Source organism: Pantherophis guttatus, chromosome 4 (genome assembly GCF_059756535.1).
Source record: "Pantherophis guttatus breed Tessera chromosome 4, ASM5975653v1, whole genome shotgun sequence".
NCBI classification, from domain to species: Eukaryota; Metazoa; Chordata; class Lepidosauria; order Squamata; family Colubridae; genus Pantherophis; species Pantherophis guttatus.
The window spans coordinates 80946767-80959713 of record NC_142066.1 but is presented as its reverse complement, the minus strand read 5'-3'; the positions used below and the strand labels follow the sequence as shown (position 1 = coordinate 80959713).

At 36.4% G+C, this 12947-nt stretch overlaps 2 protein-coding genes across 9 annotated transcripts in view; one reads left to right on the top strand and one right to left on the bottom strand.

Annotated features, from left to right (window-relative positions):
- The window catches only part of EEPD1 (endonuclease/exonuclease/phosphatase family domain containing 1), a 220691-nt gene that overhangs the window by 26749 nt on the left and 180995 nt on the right, over positions 1 to 12947 (top strand). The gene's annotated exons all lie outside the window — the stretch shown is intronic.
- Positions 2099 to 12947, bottom strand: part of MATCAP2 (microtubule associated tyrosine carboxypeptidase 2) — a 240471-nt gene continuing 229622 nt past the window's right edge. Inside the window, exon 9 of the transcript XR_015734227.1 lies at positions 2099 to 2677. The gene's annotated coding sequence lies outside the window, so the exon portion shown is untranslated. The remainder of the gene's footprint in view (positions 2678 to 12947) is intronic.

Below are 12947 nucleotides of genomic sequence, written 5' to 3'. Positions count from 1 at the left end.
CACAGCCCCAAAAAGCCCAAAAAACCAACTTTCTTTCTTTCTTTCTTTTTTAATGCAATTTATTGAATTAAGAACATATTACAATTCAAACTAAACGGTTCGGCAACGTGTAGTCATATTGTATATTTACAAGTGCGGTATCTAGTCAATTATCTAATCATTTATACAGTTTGTACAAAAATTCTTATGAGTAAAATTGATTACTGTTTAATTAAAGTACTATAGTATACAGGATTATCTAATCGTTGTGCATTATTCCACATAAGTATTAACTTTTGCATTTAATTTCTAGCCACCTATACCACAAATCCCAGATCGCATAGAATTCTGAATCTTCCTTTCCGTTTAACACATACGTTAATCTGCACATTTCTGCGCAGTCGAGTATCTTATTGACTATCTGTTCCTCAGTTGGTCCTTTTTTCTCTTTCCAATATCTAGCATAGGAGAGTCTAGCAGCTGTAATAATATGGATACTCAAATATTTCTTGTCCTTTCCAAGTGTTCGTTTTAGCACTCCCAGGAGATAAATTTCCGGGAGGAAGTTAATGTCCTCCTTTAATATTTCTTGGATCCATTTTTGTATTTTTTTCCAAAACTTCCTCGCTTCCGGACACGTCCACCACATGTGATAGAAGGTACCTTGGGGGTGGCCACATTTCCAACATTTAGGGCTTGTATTTGGGTAGATCTTGGCAATTCTAGATGGTGCTAAGTACCATCTATATAGCATCTTGTACTGATTCTCCTTATAGTTTATTGCTCTCGTCAGTTTGAGATTGCTATTCCATATTTCTTCCCAATCATCAAGATTTATCTTTCATTCGATGTTTTTCCCCCAAGCAATCATTTGGTCTTTTAATATTTCTCCTTCTCTATCATATTCGAGAAGGTAGGAGTATAATTTAGCTAATAATTTGGTCTCACTACCTAGCCATACCTTATCGAAACTATTTGTCCCCATCTCTATTCCCTTTTCTTGTTTATCCTTACTAAAGCGGGATTTAATTTGTATATAGGGCCACCAATCAATATGGATCCCTTGCTCTTTTAGTATCTCATTAGGTATAAGGTTGCCACTATTATCCAGAATATTTTGGTAAGTGACCATTTTCTCCCTGTCTAATGTATTTGGATGGACTAGAGCCTCCATTATAGATATCCATTTTGGGTATTTCAAATAATGTTTATGCCTGATTTCTTTCCATGTCTTCATTAATGTATCTCTAATTTTGTGTTGGTGGAAGTATATCCCCGTCCCTTTTCCTTTGTCCCAGAGGTAGGCATGCCAGCCTCTCGATAGGTCATGCCCTTCCAGTTGTAGGATTCTCCCAAAAAACCAACTTTCACACTTTACACGCACACCACACCACACCACACCACACAACACAACTGGCTCACCCACAATGTAAAAGCAGCTGTGCTAGATCCAAAATGGCCCCTGCAACAAGCAGGAACCTCACACAGGCACAAAAAGTCCAAAAAACCAACTTTCACACTTTACACACACAAAATTCCACATACAGCTTTGTGAGATTTTGTGTGTTTGTGTAGTTAGAGTGAAACACTACAGAAACACACAAAATCTCAGAAAGCTGCACAAATATTATTTTATTTTATTTATAAAACAGCTAAATTTAAAACTTCCTAAACTTTAAATGGCTAGGTCTAAAAAAAGAACAGCTATAAAAAACCCCAATTAACTATTTTTTTAAAGCTCCCAAAGGGGAAAAAAACTTGCAGGCAGGCAGGCAGGCAGATAGAGCTGCTCACCGATGAGCTTGATTGCAGGTAGGGAGATTCAGTTGCTTGCTGATGCAATGGATTGCAGGGATTACAGCAAGCGAAGCAAGGCAGGCGTTGCGACCAGCAGCTAAGGTAAGCAAGCTGGAGGCCGGGGGGGGGGGAGGGATTTTTGCTACCGGTTCTCCGAACTGCCCACCGCCATCACTACCTATTCGCCCGAGCCAGTCCGAACCGGGAGCATTTCACCCCTGATCCAAGATCTAATGGGAATTTTTGAAAATGTTTGTAATAACAATGATACACCTAATAAGAAAAGTACTGTTGATCTATAAACAATTCTTCCACTATGGGATACTGGGATAAAAAACCTTTATGGCTTAAATCTACAAAGTACAGTCCAGCAAAACTCCAAATAATCACACATAAATAGAAAGGTAATAAAAATTAATTTGGCTGAACATTTACTAACAATATTAATTCTTACTTTTGATTTTTTTAAAGCCAAACTGCATTAGCATTTTGGATATGAGATCACATTTTAAATAATATGGAAAACACATAATAGTTTGCTCTTACATTCCAGACTTTCCTTTGCAAACATATCTGGAAACATGGATTTTTTTCCCTTTGGTAAACATTAGAAAGTTAATATTCTATATCCATAGAAAGAAGCATAAGAATTCCTTTTTTCACCTTTTCTTTAATGGTGCTAGAATGTCTTTCAAGCCATATGCCTGTTGTAACTTTGCTGCTATGCCAGAATTACTTCAGCAAATATTCAGTCCTTCAGCTGATTTATTTTTACATGCTTAAACCTCTTGGTTTGGCAGAGCAATAAGGTGTGTCTGTTTTGCCTTTATCTTTTCCTTTATCTCTGTGTGTATTTTCTTGTACCTATTGTAATAATACACTGGAGTACATCCAAGACAAACTGTAATAAAAGAACAGGAAAAAACACAGACTTAATAACATGGGTATACGCAATGATGTTGAGCACAAAAAGTATGCAATAAACAATTCTTATTTTCACCATCACCTAATATTAAAACCAGTATATAGAACCCCTTCCTGTTCTAAAAAATGTACTCAAGTGCATTTTGCTGAAAATAAGTCTAAAAGAGAGGGAAAATTCAACTTAGCCTGAAGTATATTAAAAAATCATATTTTTACAAGATGCCTATTAGTCAAAATATTTGAAAACTGGGCTAGGACTGCTAAGGAATATTTTCTGGTCACATGTTAGTGCAATCAATAAATTTTATCTAGGATTCATAAGTTAGATTTTTTGACTTAGATTTAATCACATAATCTAAATACTCAGTTATTTAGCATGTAATGTTAGTCCCTATCAGATTGCATTCCATGCAAATGCTAATCATTCATGCTTGCATAGTGATTAAAATATTGATATACTTACAGACATACAATAGACATGATGCAACTATATTTGCCTGAATGACTTTAATTTAGTAGGGCTTTTGTATTATATTGTGTTGCACATGATACAGAAGTCATGTGGTTGTGAATTATCAAGAAAGGTTTCCCTTTTGTTTTTTTACAATATCCAACCTTTTTTTTTCCTTCCTAAAACTATTTTCTTATAATGGAAGAGCTCATAAGCAAATAGTATCTTTTGTTACTGTCAAGACAGTCTTGCTTTTTATAAGACACCAGATTGGCTTTTAAAAAGCAACCACCAAAAAAAGGCAACAGATGGGGAAGGTATGAAGGGAATTGTAAAGAAGTTTTTCACAGATTTATAAAAGGGAGAGGAAGGGTCAGATCAAGAGATGGACAAATATATAGAGGAGCTGCATCTTCCAAAAGTGTCAGAAGAGGTAAGACAAATACTTAATAGGGAAATTTCAGAGAAGGAGGTGGAAGAGGCAATTGGGAAGCAGAAATTAGGGAAAACTCCGGGGACAGATGGAATACCTATGGAATTTTATAAGAAAATTTCTGATACAATGGGACAACATATGACCGAAGTTTTTAATGGAATTATTTTGGAGGGTCGGATCCCAAACTCCTGGACTGGGGCCTATATCTCCCTGATTCCCAAGGAGAAACAGATTCATCGTTGATCCACAATTATAGGCCTATATCCCTCCTGAATACTGATTATAAGATCTTCGCCTCAATCTTAGCGGGGAGAATGAATTTTGTTTTAAACCACTATATACAGTACATAGAGACCAGAATGGGTTTTTGCCGCACAGACAAATAAGGGACAATGTGAGGACGATAATAGATGCAATGGACTACTATGAGACGTTTGCAAATAAGGAAGTAGCATTTATTTTTATTGATGCTCAGAAGGCCTTCGACAGGGTTAGCTGGAAATTTATGTTTGCCTTGTTAGATAGGATGGAATTTGGAGACAATTACATACGGGGGGTAAGATCTATTTACTCAACTCAAATAGCTAGAGCTTTAATCAGTGGGGAAGAAACGGGCAAGATTGAAATCGGAAAAGGCATGAGACAAGGATGCCCACTGTCCCCACTTTTATTTATACTTACACTAGAACCTCTCCTAAGGGAAATTAGGAGGAATCAGGGAATAAAAGGGCTGAAGGTGAGATCTGAAGAATATAAAATTCAGGCTCATGCGGATGATTTGGTTTTTATTGTAGAGGATCCCTTAGATTCAGGTAAAACTTACTTCAGGAGGTAGAGAACTACAGTAGAGTTGCAGGTTTCCGAATTAACAAAGATAAGACGAAGACACTTCCGGTTTGCTAGCCTTCGGCGACGACGGTGCCTTTTTAAGGACCGCCAGCCCCGCCGCCTGTAGAGCCGCTTCGCGATCGAGAAGCGGCTCGAAAACTTCAAAATCCTGAGGATTGTTGGAGGAGAGATAGCAGGGCACAGGTCGAGCCCCGGTAACCCCCCAGGGAACTGTTTCTGGGGAGGAAACAGGTGCGGCTCCCTCCCAACCTGCTGAGACTCCGGGCGGCGTGGGACGATTCTGCCTTTGCAGAACAAGCCAGCTGCAGTAAACATTTAAAGCGAAAGGAACCAACCTTAACAAGCAGCGGATATACACTTGAACCCTGAAACTTGGAATCGCAAGTATTAGCGCTTTGTTGACTTTTCAATTTAAGAAAAAATGCGAATGAGTGAAAGTGACTTGAAAAAATATGGCGCTCAGCATTAGAGTTAATGAGCCAGCGAGTGTGGATTAGTGAAGTCATCTTGCTTTGTTACAAAGTTATCAAGTTGCTACAAAGTTGCTTCGCTTGTAACAAGAGAAACAAGAGAAAAATTCCTCTTTATTAATATTTGACTTTGCTTTACTCCAGTTCTTATTTGATTAAATCTGGGGGACTTTTTTAGAAGTCTCTGTGGAGGTGGGAAAGGAAAAGGGACTTCCCTCTTCAGAAAAACTAGTTTACGTGGCAGGATGGCCTCAAAGAAGCAGGAAGGGAAGGCAGCAAGGGGGGGATCCCCCACACACAAACGTGAAACGCAGCTTCCCCCTGCTCAACAGTTACAGACTCAGAAAAAAGATTTTGATGTTGGAGATTTAAAAGAATTTATTTCTTAAAGTTTTGGATGATAAATTTCAAAAATCCCAACAGGAAATAGATGATAAACTTCAAAAGTCTCAACAGGAAATTATGCAGGAAATTAATGAAATTAAAGATATGGTGAAACAGAATCATAGCAAGGTGACTAAAAAAATATCAGATGTGGCGTCTGGCCTTGCAGAATTTATTATTAAAGTTGACTCTAAAGTGGAAGAATTTAAATCAGAAGTCAATGTTAAGATGAAGGACAATGACTATAAAATTTCTGATGTTGATAAAATGCAGAGAGTTGAAAATGAAATTGTTATGATGCAATTCAGGGCAATGGAATTTGCCATAAGGCTTCGAGGAATCAGAGAAGATGACAGACAGGATTTGAGACAGACCTGTGCTGAGGCTCTGGCAGTGATTTTAAAAATTAATCCTGATGTGGTTTTTTACAAAATAGATAAAATTTACAGAGTGAATTCTTGGGTGGCCAGACAAAGACAACTGCCTAGAGATGTGGTCATATATTTTACGGACAGAGCAATAAGAAATGATATCCTGCAAAAATCTTTTCATACTTCTGTGCAAGTGGGGGGCTCACAAATTGGAGTCTACAAAGAACTACCACCTAAAATGTTGAAAGCCAGAAAAGATTTTGGCTTTCTTGTTAAAGAATTGCAAAATCAACAGATACCATTTCGGTGGGATGCCCCAACTGGCATAATTTTGAAATACAAGGGAGAAAGACATTGTTTGAACACTGTGGAGAAGGCTGAGCATTTTTACACTACTATTTTCAAAGAAAGAACACCATCTCCACGTACATCCACAGTTCTGGAGATTAAGGAGAGTGATAAGAAGCAACTTCAACAAGAACCGCAAGAACAGTCCAAGCAGGAGCCAGAGGAAACGCAGGGTGCTGAAGGAGGTTTTCTGGATGAGCCTTTGTTGGAATCTTCTCCAATCTTGGACCTGGTTCGGATGGCTGAAGTTAAGGATCAGCCTATAACCCGAGCAAAATCTAAGCAATTTAAAGAAAAGCAACAACAGGAAAGACAAGATAAAAAGGGAGCTAAGAGTACTACACAAGAGACTGGAGCCATGGGGGGAGCGAGACCGAAGATTTCGGAAGACATTCGGTTATTCTGCTCTTTGCTTCAGAAAGATAAAGATGACGATTAAGTGTTTATCTTGGAATGTGAATGGGTTGAATTTAGCACAGAAAAGGAAGAAATTATTTGCATATTTGAAACAATTTAATAATGATATAATTTGTCTACAAGAAACGCATATCACAACTCAAGATCAAAAGTATTTGATAAATTCCAAATTAGGAACACATTTTATATCTTCAACTTCGCAAAAAAAGAATGGTGTGGTTATTTATGTAAATAAAAAGTTAACAGCTAAAGTTATAGAAGCAGATGAAGATGGTAGGTTTGTAGCAATTGAATTGCTTACAGCAAATGGCCAAATTCTTCTGATTGGAATTTATGCTCCCAATCAACAACAGGACCATTTCTATAAAATGTTACATACTAAAATACTGCAATGGGATTACAGATCTATTTTAATTATGGGAGACTGGAATGGAGTAATCGATTCTAAATTAGATAAAAAGAGTTTGGCGAAGTCTAGGATCAGATTACCACAGACTTTTTGACATGAAAGAAGATTTGGAACTAAAAGATATTTGGAGAATACATAATCCGAAAGAATTGGACTATACTTTTTTTTCCGACAGACACAGATCCTTCTCTAGGATTGACTTTATTTTGTTGTCAGATGATTTACTTGTCAAGACAAAAAGAACAAAGATTTTTCCAAGAACTTTGACCGACCATAGCCCAGTATGGATAGAAATTGAGATAGACAAGACTGAGAGACGCTCGTGGAGATTAAATGAGAACTTGTTCAGATATGAAAAAAATATAATAGAATTTAAAAAGCATTTGAAAGAATTTTTCGAAATAAATTTGAATAAAGGTACCCCAATTGAAATTGTGTGGGATGCAAGCAAAGCTTATATGAGAGGGGTGCTTATTTATATGAATTCTAAACATAGACTGATTCGACAAAAGAAAAGATCTGAATTGGAAGCAGAAATAAAGAATAAAGAACAGTTATTTATTAAAAATCCAACAGATGAAAGAATACGTAGTTTTATAAAACTTTTGAAAGACCAATTTCAAATGCTTATGGCGGAACAAGTTGCAACAAACTTACAATATGCGAAGCGTAACACATTTTGTAATGCCAATAAACCGGGCAGATGGTTGGCCTACACATTAAGGAAAAAACAGAGTATACGGACTATTGATAGTATTGATATTGGAGGGAAAGAAATTTTTCAACAAAAATTAATTAAAGAAGCTTTTGTGGACTATTACACTAAATTATATGCTAAAGAGGATGTGCAGAATGGACTTATAGAAAAATACTTAGATAATAAAAGAGTTACAAAAATTACTGACCAACAAAAGCAAAGAATCAATCATCCTATAACAGAGGAGGAGATAATAGTAGCAATTAAACAATTAAAAACAGCCAAAGCTCCTGGAACGGATGGTTTGACTGCAGTGTATTATAAAACTTTGCAAGCAGAAATGGTGGAACAACTCAGAGATCTATTTTGTAATATCCAACAAGGGGGTAAAATACCCCCATCATGGACAACAGCGTATATTTCTTTGATACCAAAAGAGCAAGCAGGTCCTAAAAAACCAGAGAATTATAGACCAATATCTCTTCTGAATACTGATTATAAAATTTATGCAAAAGTACTAGCCAACAGGTTGATGCCAGTAATCCAAAAGGTGATTCATGATGATCAAGCGGGATTTATCAAGGGTAGATACATGAAGGACAATGTAAGGCAAGTAATAGATTTATTGGAATATCTTGAGAAGAATAAACAGATCCCTGCAGTGCTGGTCTTCTTGGATGCAGAGAAGGCCTTTGATAGAGTGGACTGGAATTTTCTACTTTAAAAAAGATGGACTTTGGGGATCAATTTATACAGGCAATCTCAGCAATTTACCAAGAGCAAAAGGCACAGATTATTATTAATGGAAGTTTGGCAACAGAGTTTAAAATCGAAAAAGGAACCAGACAGGGATGTCCGCTGTCCCCACTTCTTTTTTTTTTTTAATAGACTTTATTGAGATTTTTTACAGAACAAAAAGGAAATAAATGAGAAAAAAACAAACAAACAAACAAACAAACAAAACAATCATTCAAACAATAACGTAGAACACATAAATATAATAAACATTTTCAATTTGTATCGGATATGCAGTGTTTTAACTATTTACATAAATAATACTTGTTGATATTTTGACTCACTTTTAACCAATATTTAACACCTTTGATCTTTCTTCCATTTTATCATGCAACCACTTGTACCACCTTTCCCACACCATATAGTATACTGACTTTTCATCATTTAATTCATAAGTTAATTTAGTCATCTCTGCGCACTCGAGTATTTTCTTAATTGTAAACTCTTCTGGTGGTTGAATTTTCTCTTTCCAAAACTGTGCGTATGCCAATCTAGCGGCTGTAATTATATGGATCATTAAATGTGTCATTTCCTTTCTATATGGCTTCTTTATTATTCCTAGGAGGAAAATCTCTGGTGTTAGTTCAATATCTTCCCCAATTATTTCGTGTAACCATCTCCTGATCTTACTCCAATATCCTTTCGCTTCCGGGCATGTCCACCACATGTGAAAGAAGGTGCCTTGGCCATGGCCGCATTTCCAACAATTGGGATGTATATTGGGATATATCTTCGCTAGTCTGGCCGGGGCTAGGTACCACCTATGAAACATTTTGTAATGGTTTTCCTTATATGCCACCGCTCTAGTCAATTTAAGATTTCTATTCCATGCCTCCTCCCATTCCCCGAAATTTATATTGCACCCTATATTTTTCTCCCATGCAATTATTTGATTCTTTGTAACATCTTCAAACTTCTCATCGCTTAACAGATAATTGTATAATTTTGCCAGAATCTTTTTATTTGTTCCCATCAGAACTTTATCCAATCCATTTGGTCCCGGTTCTAGACCGTATTGTTCTTTGTCCCTCTGATATCTGGATTTTACTTGTGAGTAGGTCCACCAATCTAAGGTTATTCCTTGCTCTTGTAAGGTATCATTTGGTTTAAGCCTCCCTCCTTCGTCTAGAATATCTTTATATCTGGCCATTTTCTCCCTCTCCCACCTATTTGGGTGAGTCAGGGCCTCCATCCAATTGGCCTCCGTTGAGAGCCAATTTGGGATTTTCTTGTAGTGTTTTTGTCTGATCTGGGTCCATGTTTGTATCAAGGAATCTCTAATTTTATGTCTATGGAAATATGTCTTCTTTTTCTTCTCCATTTCCCAGATGTGGGCGTGCCAGCCTTTTTGCAAGTCATGGCCTTCTAGAGTAAGAATTCTCGCATTTTCCAGGGTGATCCAATCTCTTATCCAAACTAGCTTGGCTGACCTATAGTATGTTTCCCAATCCGGGAGTCCAAATCCACCTATGTCTCTTTTGCCTCTTAAAATTTTAATGGAAAATCTCGGTTTTTTCCCCTCCCATATAAATTCTCTAATGATTTTGTCTAATTCTAGAAAGAATTTTTTATCTAAATTTATTTTGGAATAGAAATAATATTCTGGGGAGGATGTTCATCTTAATTGTGGCTATCTTGCCCAAAAGTGATAATCTTATTTTTTTCCAGTTATCTAGGTCTTGTTTTATTTTTCTGATTAGGGGAATATAGTTATCGTCTTTCAGAGTCGAACATCTTGATGTAATCCAAATTCCTAAGTATTTAATTTTTTTGGCAACCTGTAGTCCTAATACTTCTTCTATCTCGTTTTGCTGACTCTCAGTTATGTTCTTAATCAATACTTTAGTTTTAGTTTTGTTCAATATGAAGCCTGCCACCTCTCCATATTTACTTAATTCCTCCAATACTTTAGGTCCCGACTCTATAGGGTCTTCAAGGATTAGGGCAACGTCATCTGCAAATGCTTGTGTCTTATAAGTCTCCTTCCTGATCTTCAATCCTTTTATTTCATCGTTAGCTCTAATTTTCCGTAGAAGGACTTCTAGGGTCAGAATGAACAATAGAGGGGATAGGGGACAGCCTTGCCTTACTCCCTTACTAATTTGGAATGTTTTAGTCCTATCCCCATTCACCAGGATACTCGCCTTTTGGTTGTTATAGATGGATTTGATCATCATTTCAAAATTTGTTCCGAATTTCATAATCTCAATTTGTTTAATCATAAATTTCCAATTTAGGTTGTCAAATGCCTTTTGAGCATCGACAAAAATCAGAGCCATCTGTTTTCCAGGGTGTTCCTCATAATACTCTAGCGTGTCTAGTACAATTCTCATGTTATCCCTAATTTGTCTCCCCGGTAAAAATCCGTTCTGGTCTTTATATATCCAATTATTTAAAATCTTTTTCATTCTTTCCGCAATTATGCCCATGAATAATTTGTAGTCCGTATTTAGAAGCGAAATTGGTCTGTAATTTTGAATTTGTTTTAGGTCGGCACCTTCTTTCGGGACGAGTGTGACATGCGCCTCTTTCCATGACTCTGGAATTTTATGGTCCAACAGTGCATCATTAAAAATTTCTACTAATTTCGGTTGGAGTATTTCTTCTAATTTTTTATATATTTCCCCTGGAAATCCGTCAGGTCCTGGGGCTTTATTGTTTTTCAATTTGGAGAGGGCTATTTTTAATTCTTCAATTGTAATCTTTCTATTAAGCATTTCTTTCTCTTCATCAGTTATTTGTGGGAGTTCTGCTTTTATCAAATACTTTTCTATTTTGTCATCCGATGTCTCCCCTTCTTTATATAGAGATTCGTAATATTCTCTCACCCTATCTCGTTTTTCTTCCTCGTTAGTCAATAATTTGCCCTTAGAGTCCTCTAAAGTATGGATTATTCCCCTTTCATTTTCCTTTTTTAATTTATAGGCCAGCCACCTCCCCGATTTGTTAGTGTTCTCAAAAAGATATTGTTTCGTTCTTTTCATTCTTTGTGCTAACTCTTCTTGCTCCATGATATTTACTTTATGTTTCCACATCATCCAATTTTCTTTGGCTGCTTCATCTTCTGGATAAGCAAGTAATGCCATCCAAATTCAAGATCATCTTCTGGATCATCTTGGAGTTTTCTTTCTGCTTCTCCTATATGATTTAAATAGTCTTCCAGGGTCTTCCTTTCTTGTTTATTTTTATGAGCGGTGTATGAAATCACAACTCCTCTCAGGTAGGCCTTCATTGTATCCCAAACTATTGCACGGGATGTGCCTTTATTTTCATTTTCCTTGAAAAAGAAATTTATTTCTTCTTTGAATTTTTGTATACAGTCCTTGTCGCCCAGTAATTTAGCATTGAACCTCCACCTCCGTTGGTATTTTCTCTGAACAGGCTTCCATCTAATCTCCAATGGATTATGGTCTGCCCAATCGTTTGGGTTAATTACAGCTGTTCCAATTTCTTTCTTTCTTTTTTTTTTATTGCAAAAGTTTTACAATTACATTTTCACCCCTTTCCCCCCCCCAAACTTCCCAACCTCCCTAACCCTCCCTAACCCTCCCCTCCCCCAGACTTCCCTATAATATACTCATAACTGGTAAAAAAAAAAACACACACAAAAAAACCCCTTAATATGACACTTATGTGTAAACTTGAACCCCTCCCTCCCCTGTATAATTTTTCTTTTTACCTCATTACATTAAAATATTTCTAATACATTATTTTCAAATAAAAGCTATTTGATACTTTCTAGTTTGATATTTGTTCTGAACATATTCTATCCACCTTTTCCATTCCCATTCATAAGTCTCTTGTGAACAATCTTTTAAGTATGCTGAAATCTTCGCCATCTCTGCAAAACTGGCCATCTTCAAAGTCCATTCTTCAATAGTGGGCAAAGCTTCATTTTTCCAATATTTACCTATTAACAATCTTGCTGCTGTTATCATATACAATATCAATTTTGTTTCACCCGATGTAAAACCCTTAACTATACCCAATAAAAACAATTGTGGAGAGAATTGAATTTTTTTCTTCAAAACATTCTGCATGACCCACCAAATTTTTATCCAAAAAGCCTTAACTTTCCTACAGGTCCACCAAACATGATAATACGTAGCATCCAAACATTCGCATCTCCAACATTTTGGCTGAACATTAGGGTACATACATGACAACTTTTTGAGATCTAAATGCCATCTATAAAACATTTTATAGAAATTTTCCCTCAGGTTCTGCGACTGTGTAAATTTAACATTCTGAACCCAAATTTTTTCCCATGTTTCCAACATCACTGGTTCTTCAAAATTTTGTGCCCACTTAATCATACTATCTTTAACTAATTCAGTTTCTGAGTCCCTTTCTAGCAAAACATTATAAAGCCTTTTGATATGCATTGGACCTTTCTCTTTTATATGTCTAACCAATTCTTCCTCATGCAACATAATACCAGTTTTTTGGTCCTCTTTCCATCTCAATTGTAATTGATTATATTGTAACCAAGTTAAATTAATCCCTTCGTCCAACAGTGTCTGCAATGTCTTCAGCTGCCATCTGCCCGCATCTGTAAAAAGAACCTCTTTGTATAAAACCCCCCCGAGTGACATTATATTTGTATTCCACAAAGTATGA